Source organism: Papio anubis, chromosome 1 (assembly GCF_008728515.1).
Source record: "Papio anubis isolate 15944 chromosome 1, Panubis1.0, whole genome shotgun sequence".
Classification (NCBI taxonomy): Eukaryota; Metazoa; Chordata; class Mammalia; order Primates; family Cercopithecidae; genus Papio; species Papio anubis.
This window is the reverse complement of record NC_044976.1, coordinates 88,062,683-88,068,916: the sequence shown is the minus strand read 5'-3', so window position 1 is coordinate 88,068,916 and position 6,234 is coordinate 88,062,683. Positions and strand designations below refer to the sequence as shown.

The 6,234-nt window shown below is 44.3% G+C and overlaps 1 long non-coding RNA gene across 4 annotated transcripts in view; it reads left to right on the top strand.

Moving 5' to 3' along the window:
- Nucleotides 1-2,163: 2,163 nt before the first annotated feature.
- The window catches only part of LOC110744192, a 26,748-nt gene continuing 22,677 nt past the window's right edge, over nt 2,164-6,234 (top strand). For all 4 annotated transcript variants that reach the window (XR_004176112.1, XR_002524505.2, XR_004176111.1 and 1 more), the window contains exon 1: nt 2,164-3,989. This is a non-coding gene — a long non-coding RNA (uncharacterized LOC110744192). The remainder of the gene's footprint in view (nt 3,990-6,234) is intronic.

Here is a 6,234-nt window from a genome sequence, read left to right as displayed (position 1 = left end):
CCATTTAACTGTCCCAAATGTCAGTGAATGAGTCAAATGTTCAATATTTTTCCACAGGGGCTGACTTTGGAGAAGCCAGTACAGTCCATCATAGTGTTTTCTCAACTAGTTCATCATGACATTCTGGGATTTTGAAAGGACACTTTTTCCGTGTCAAGCCGTCCTAGGGTGGCTAATATGCCTTTTCTCATTTTTGACAAGACGGAGGGAGGACAGGGTGATAACACAGCAGGATAAAATGCAGAGAGTGGCTGGATGCTGGCTGTTTATGCGTGGATGTTGAGAGTAGAAAATGCAGATTGAACTGAGGGTAAGATGCCAGGGACTTGCAAGAGGGCTCCTTCTCTGAATAACCTCATATTCCAGCAAACTCATAAAATTGGAAAATAATTTTAAACAGTGGAAGCCTTCTTTGAGGCATTTATATTTCCTACAAATAAGGTCACAAATAATCACCTTTATTATGAATCCAAATAAAGTATATGATGCTGCTCATGGTAGGATTTGGGGAGAACCACCCCAAAATACCTCCCCGACTAGCCTAATATGGTGCTTACAGGTTCTACCCATACTCTTTCTTTGAGTACAAACACTAGCTCTCAAATATCCTGAGACAATGCTGGTGTTTTAACTGGGAGAAGATCAATTGACAGGAATGGGGTTGGTTTGTTTAGCTGTCTGCTAAGAATGCAAGAGATTTGCGATGGACTGAATGTTTATGTCTCCCCCAAATTCATGTATTGAAATCCTAATCCCAAGGTGGTAGTATTAGGAGGTGGGGCCAGTCCGCAGAAGCAAGTGTTCTCACAGTGGAGAGCTCTGGGAAGGCAAAAACATCCATGTGTTTGGAGGAGGTAGTGAATGAGCCAGCAGATTCATGCCAACACAGACATGTGTGAGCTACTTAATGGCTGTGGTTTCACTTCTTCCCTCCCACTCTCACAAAATATCTCCTGTGGTCCACACTAATGGAAAACATGCAGCAAAGGAAATTCTAGGAAATGCAGTTCAGCCTCATCAAGTTGACACCCATCAAGCCACCATACCAGGTCAGTTGATTCCAGGATGTGTGGCCTTTCCATGAGAACACATTGCCCCTCCCCAAATGGCTCTGTCCATTGCTTGTTCAATATTTACACCCAAGAAAGCCATTCTTCCTAGGTCAGCCCTGTTTAAGTATTGATGCCACAGGCCTGGAACAGGTCAAGGCATGGTGGAGAAGGACCAGGAGGTGAGCATCATCCTGAGGAAACCCTACAACAATTAAACTGCAGTTGGAAAGAAAAAGAGTCTTATCCTTGGGGTGAGCACAGTAGAGGTAAGTAGCATTTTGTCTTCCACATATCCCTAGCCTGCCAGTACCACTTTCTCCCATAGTTAGCCACCAGGTACAGCTGTGCTGTCTCTGTACTGCGCTACAGTGTCCAGCTGATGGGGAGGGAAGACAGTGGGTTGAAATATAACCCTGTTTCTCTCACCAGTCTCAGCGATGTTTCAGCCCAGAGGAATAAAAGCTTTTTCCCCAGTCCATGGGCCTGAAGGAGCCACCTTTTTATAATTTGCACAAAGGCATTAGAGGTGTAGCTGTGCCCCTTGAATCCTCTGCCTACAGCTGTCTGACATAATACAAAATACATATTTAATCTTCTACACCAGTTCCTGACACATAGGTCTTAAAAACCTCATCATTTCCTGAATGTTAGGAGTAAGAGAAGCATCATTTGTTGTATTTGGTCTTATTCTCAGTTCCCTGACACAAGAGCTTTTAAGACCCTTGAAATCTCCAGAGTGATGAGTGTCTTTTTTATGTTAATGAGATGACTAGTACCTGGGGTCCCTAGCCAGCTTCAGGATGAGGGCTGGTCACCAGAAAACCAAGCCTTGACGAGAGGGTTGGAAATTTCAGCCATATCTCCCCTCCCCATTCCCCACCTCAACTTCCTGGGAGGGAGGGGGGCTGGAGAGTGAGTCAATCACTAACAGCCAGTGATTGAAGCAACCATATCTACGCAATGAAACCCCCACAAAAACCCTAAACAACGGGGTTCAGAGAGCTCCTGAGTTGGTGGACACATTCACGTGCTGGGAGGGTGGTGCACCCCAACTCCGTGGGGACAGAAGCTCCTGCACTTGGTACCCTTCTGGACCTCCCTCCAGGTACTGCGTTGTCTGTGTGCTCATTTGTATTCTTTATATTTTCCTTTATAATAAACTAGTAATGGTAAAATGTTTCTGAGTTCTGTGAGACACTGCAGAAAATGATGAAAGCTTAGGGGATTGTGAGAGCCCCTGATCTGTAAGCAAGCCGGAAGTTATGGGTCACCTGGGGACCCACTGCTTGCAATTGACAAATGAAGAGGGGGCAGTCTTGTGGGACTGAGTCCTTAACCTGTGGGGGCTCATGTTAACTGTCAGCACAAGCTAACCAGTGTCATAATTGAAGTAAAGTGGACATCCAACACCCAGTTGGTGTCCCCTGAGAATTGGAGAATTGCTCAATATGACCCATAAATTTGGCATCAGAAGTGTGTGAGTGGAGAAAAGGGCCTTTGTTGTTGTTGTTGTTTGTTTGTTTTTCATTTGAGAAAGCCAAGCCAGGACAGTTTGCCTGGACTTCAGAGACTGCCTTCAGGTTAGCTCAGCTGCTGGTCTACCTGGCTCAAGCCTGAGAGGACCTCCATGTGAGGAAAGTAGGAGCAGAGATGAAAAACCAAACAACTAGTTTCACACTGGTCCTCCCAAAGCATCAGGACAATGCCACCTTTGTCCGGGCTTTGAAAAGAAAATAAAACAAATAATAGTTAACAGGATCACATACTTGGTATTGTGCTGAGGATGTTATATGAATTATTCATTCAATAAGTATTTACTGATGACCTAGTATATGCCAGAAAATATTCCAGGTGCTGAGGATATAGAAGAAAACAGACAAAAATCCCTGGCTTCATGGAATTTACATTCCAAAGGGAGAGAGATAAGAGAATTTAAAAAGTAAAATATATGATATGGAAATGATGATAAATGTTATATAGAAAAATAAAACAAAGAAGGGTGCTAGGAAATGCTAGTGAGAGTTGAGGAGGGGAAGGTAGCTCTTTTAAATGTGGTGACCTGGTAAAGATCTCACTTCAAACTGATCTGGGGCCAGGTGCGGCAGCTCACACCTATAATCCCAGCACTTAGAGAGGTGTAGGCTAGAGGATCGCTTGGGATCAGGAGTTTGAGACATGGTGAGAGCCCATCTGTATTTAAAAAAACAAACACAAACTGATCCAGAAGACATCACATCAGACAGATTATATTGTTATCATTTCACAGATTAGGAAACTGAAGCTTAGAATATGAAACTTTTTCTTAGGAAAAGATCTGTTGTCAGCTATTCATATGTTAGAGTCTATCTCTTCCCTAAGTATTTGCATGGCACTTGTTCCTTAGCAGTAGAATGCAAAGCAATTTGTACACGGTTAAGGAATTTTAACACCAAAAGTTGTGCTGAAGATCTGAGAGAAGAGGAGAGCTTTCATCTCTTGGGACTCCTACAATCACAACGCCTTGGTTGGTGGGTCCTGCTTATCTAGTCTTCCTCTTGACCTAGAACAAACCACTTCTGATGCTAGGCAGGGCTCTGTGACCACAGAACAGCTTTTTGTTGTTTTCTCAGCCAATTTTTAATTAGACTTTGTTTTTGTTTTAGCAGTTTTAGGTGCACAGCAACATTGAACAGGAAGTACAGAGTGTTCCCACAAACCCCCTACCCTCACACCATACAATCTCCCCAACTAATGACATATTGCCAGAACAGACTTATTTACAAGGTTAACTTCTTCCCTGTCTTGACCCTTTCTCACAGATCAAATCTGGGCTACAGGTTCCACTGGTATTGCTCTTTGGGTCCTGAGTCCCCCATTGCCCACCTGGGCTGCCCAGGCTGTCACGGGCCTGCTATTCTCTCCTTGCAGATGCACAGTACCTGCAAAGGATGTACAACGGTGAGTGGGGCACAGGGGCAAACAGATGGTGTGGCTCCACAGTACTTTTGGGGCTGCAAGCTGTGGGGCTGAGGGCTGTCCCTGCTTCATCCTGTCAACTTAGAGAACCTTCTCCCAGCCAAGGTTATAAATTATTTTCTAGGAATTTCTCAGCCCTGGATTTCCCCGTTTGCTTTTTAGTTTCTCATCCTGAGTTGGCTCAGCCTGTCCTTCAGACTTGCCTAAAAACTCCCCTTTTAGTGTTGAGCCTTGAATAAATTTTCATCTGCTGTCACGGCTGAGTTACTGCCTAGGTGCTGGGTCCATGCTGTCTCTAGACGGCTGCCTGGCCCTGGGGCTGAGAGGAAGCAGCGTCCAGCCAGACACCCACACCTTCAGACAGAGCCGCTTCTGAGAAGCAGTGGGGTAGAAATGTGTCATCTGCCAGAGGGCGGGACGGGGAGACTTAGGCTGTGGGGAGGGGGAGGAGGAACCAAGCCAGATAGGGGTGGAGGGATTGGGAGGCGACGGGGGGTGGGGTGGGGGTGACATCAGGCTTGATCTTGCCTGGACTAAGGGGAGGCCATGGGTGAGCTTGCTTTTTGAGGAAAAAGGAGGTGAGATCATTGATGAGCTTTCCTTACTTGAGAGTCAGGGGATGAGGTCACACCTGGGTTTGTGTTATTTGGGAGAAGAAAGAGTGAGATCATGCTGTTTCCCTTATTTTGTATCAATAAGTGAGGGGAGGAGGTACACGGTGCCCAATACACCTTATTTAAGAGGTTGAGGTGGTTTGGAAGGCCTTCTGCCTCTAAACTGAGGGTTGCCCTGACCGGGCAGAGCCTGGGAGCAGCCCCTCCCAGGGCAATTCAGTGCTTGGCTGGTTTTGCTGTATTGCTCAGGTCACCCAGGGCTGCACTACGGCTTTCATGAGCCCCGATGGCTTTTGCCTTCTTGAGGCTTTTCCTCCATTAAAATTTTTAAAGATTTTACGACTGTGTTGGTATAAAAATTAATATAAGGCCAGATTTATTATTATATAAGCAATTTATTTTTCTTCTGATTTGAAAAGAAATTAAAATTAAAACATTTTTGTGGGCCTCTAAAAGCCCTCTGTGCCTATTGCTCCTAATGGATGAATTGGTCCTGAGGTCACTGGGACAGTCAGGACTCTTCTGGCCTTCAGAAAGAAATCTGGGGCTGGAGCCAGAGCAGAGAGGGCCCCACCCACTCCCTAACCTCACTTTACCTCTCTGAGACACTCTACCAGGGAATTGACTAAGAGAACTGTGCAGAACTGGCCCGTCTTCTTGTACAGTCACACACCACATAACAATGTTTCAGTCAGCGGCAGATCACGTATACGACAGTGGTCCCGTAAGATTATAATGGAGCTGAAAAATTTCTACTGCCCTCAGCCCCGTGGCGGCTCAGCTCACAGCCCTGAAAGTACCGTGGAGCCATGCGGTCACTACTGCCTAGTGATGCTGTAGCTGTTGTAACATTGTAGTGCAATACATTTACTCACGTGTTTGTGGTGATGCTGGTGTAAACAAACCTATTGCTAGTCATATAAAAGCATAGCACGTATAATTATGTACAGTAAATAATACTTGATAATAAATGACTGTGCTACTGGTTTATGTGTTTACTATACCATATGTTGTTATTTTAGAGTATACTCCTTCTTCTTATTAAAAAAAGTTAACTGTAAAGCAGCCTCGGGAAGGTCCTTCGGGAGGTATTCTAGAAGAAGGCATTGTTCTCATAGGAGACGGCAGTTCCATGTGTGTTACTGCCCCTGAGGACCTTCCAATGGACAAGATATGGAGGTGGGAGACAGTGATATTGATGATCCTGAGAGTGGGTAGGCCTAGGCTAATGTGTGTGTTTGTGTTTTAGTTTAAAAAGAAAAAAAAAAAAGCTTAAAGAACAAAGATATAAATAATATTTTTGTACAGTTGTACAATATATTTGTACTTTAAACCAAGTGTTATAAAAGAGACAAAATGTTTAAAAAATTAAAAAAAATTTTAAAGTTAAGAAGCTCCGGTAAACTAAGGCTAATTTGTTATTGAAAGAATTAAAAAATTTGTTTATAAATTGGGTGTAGCCTAAGTGTGCAGTGTTTATAAAGTCTATGGTAGCGTACAGTAATGTCCTACGCCTTCATATTCACTCACCACTCACTCACGGACTCTCACAGAGCAGCTTCCAGTCCTGCAAGGTTCATTCATGGTAAGTGCCTTATATAAATGTATGTTTT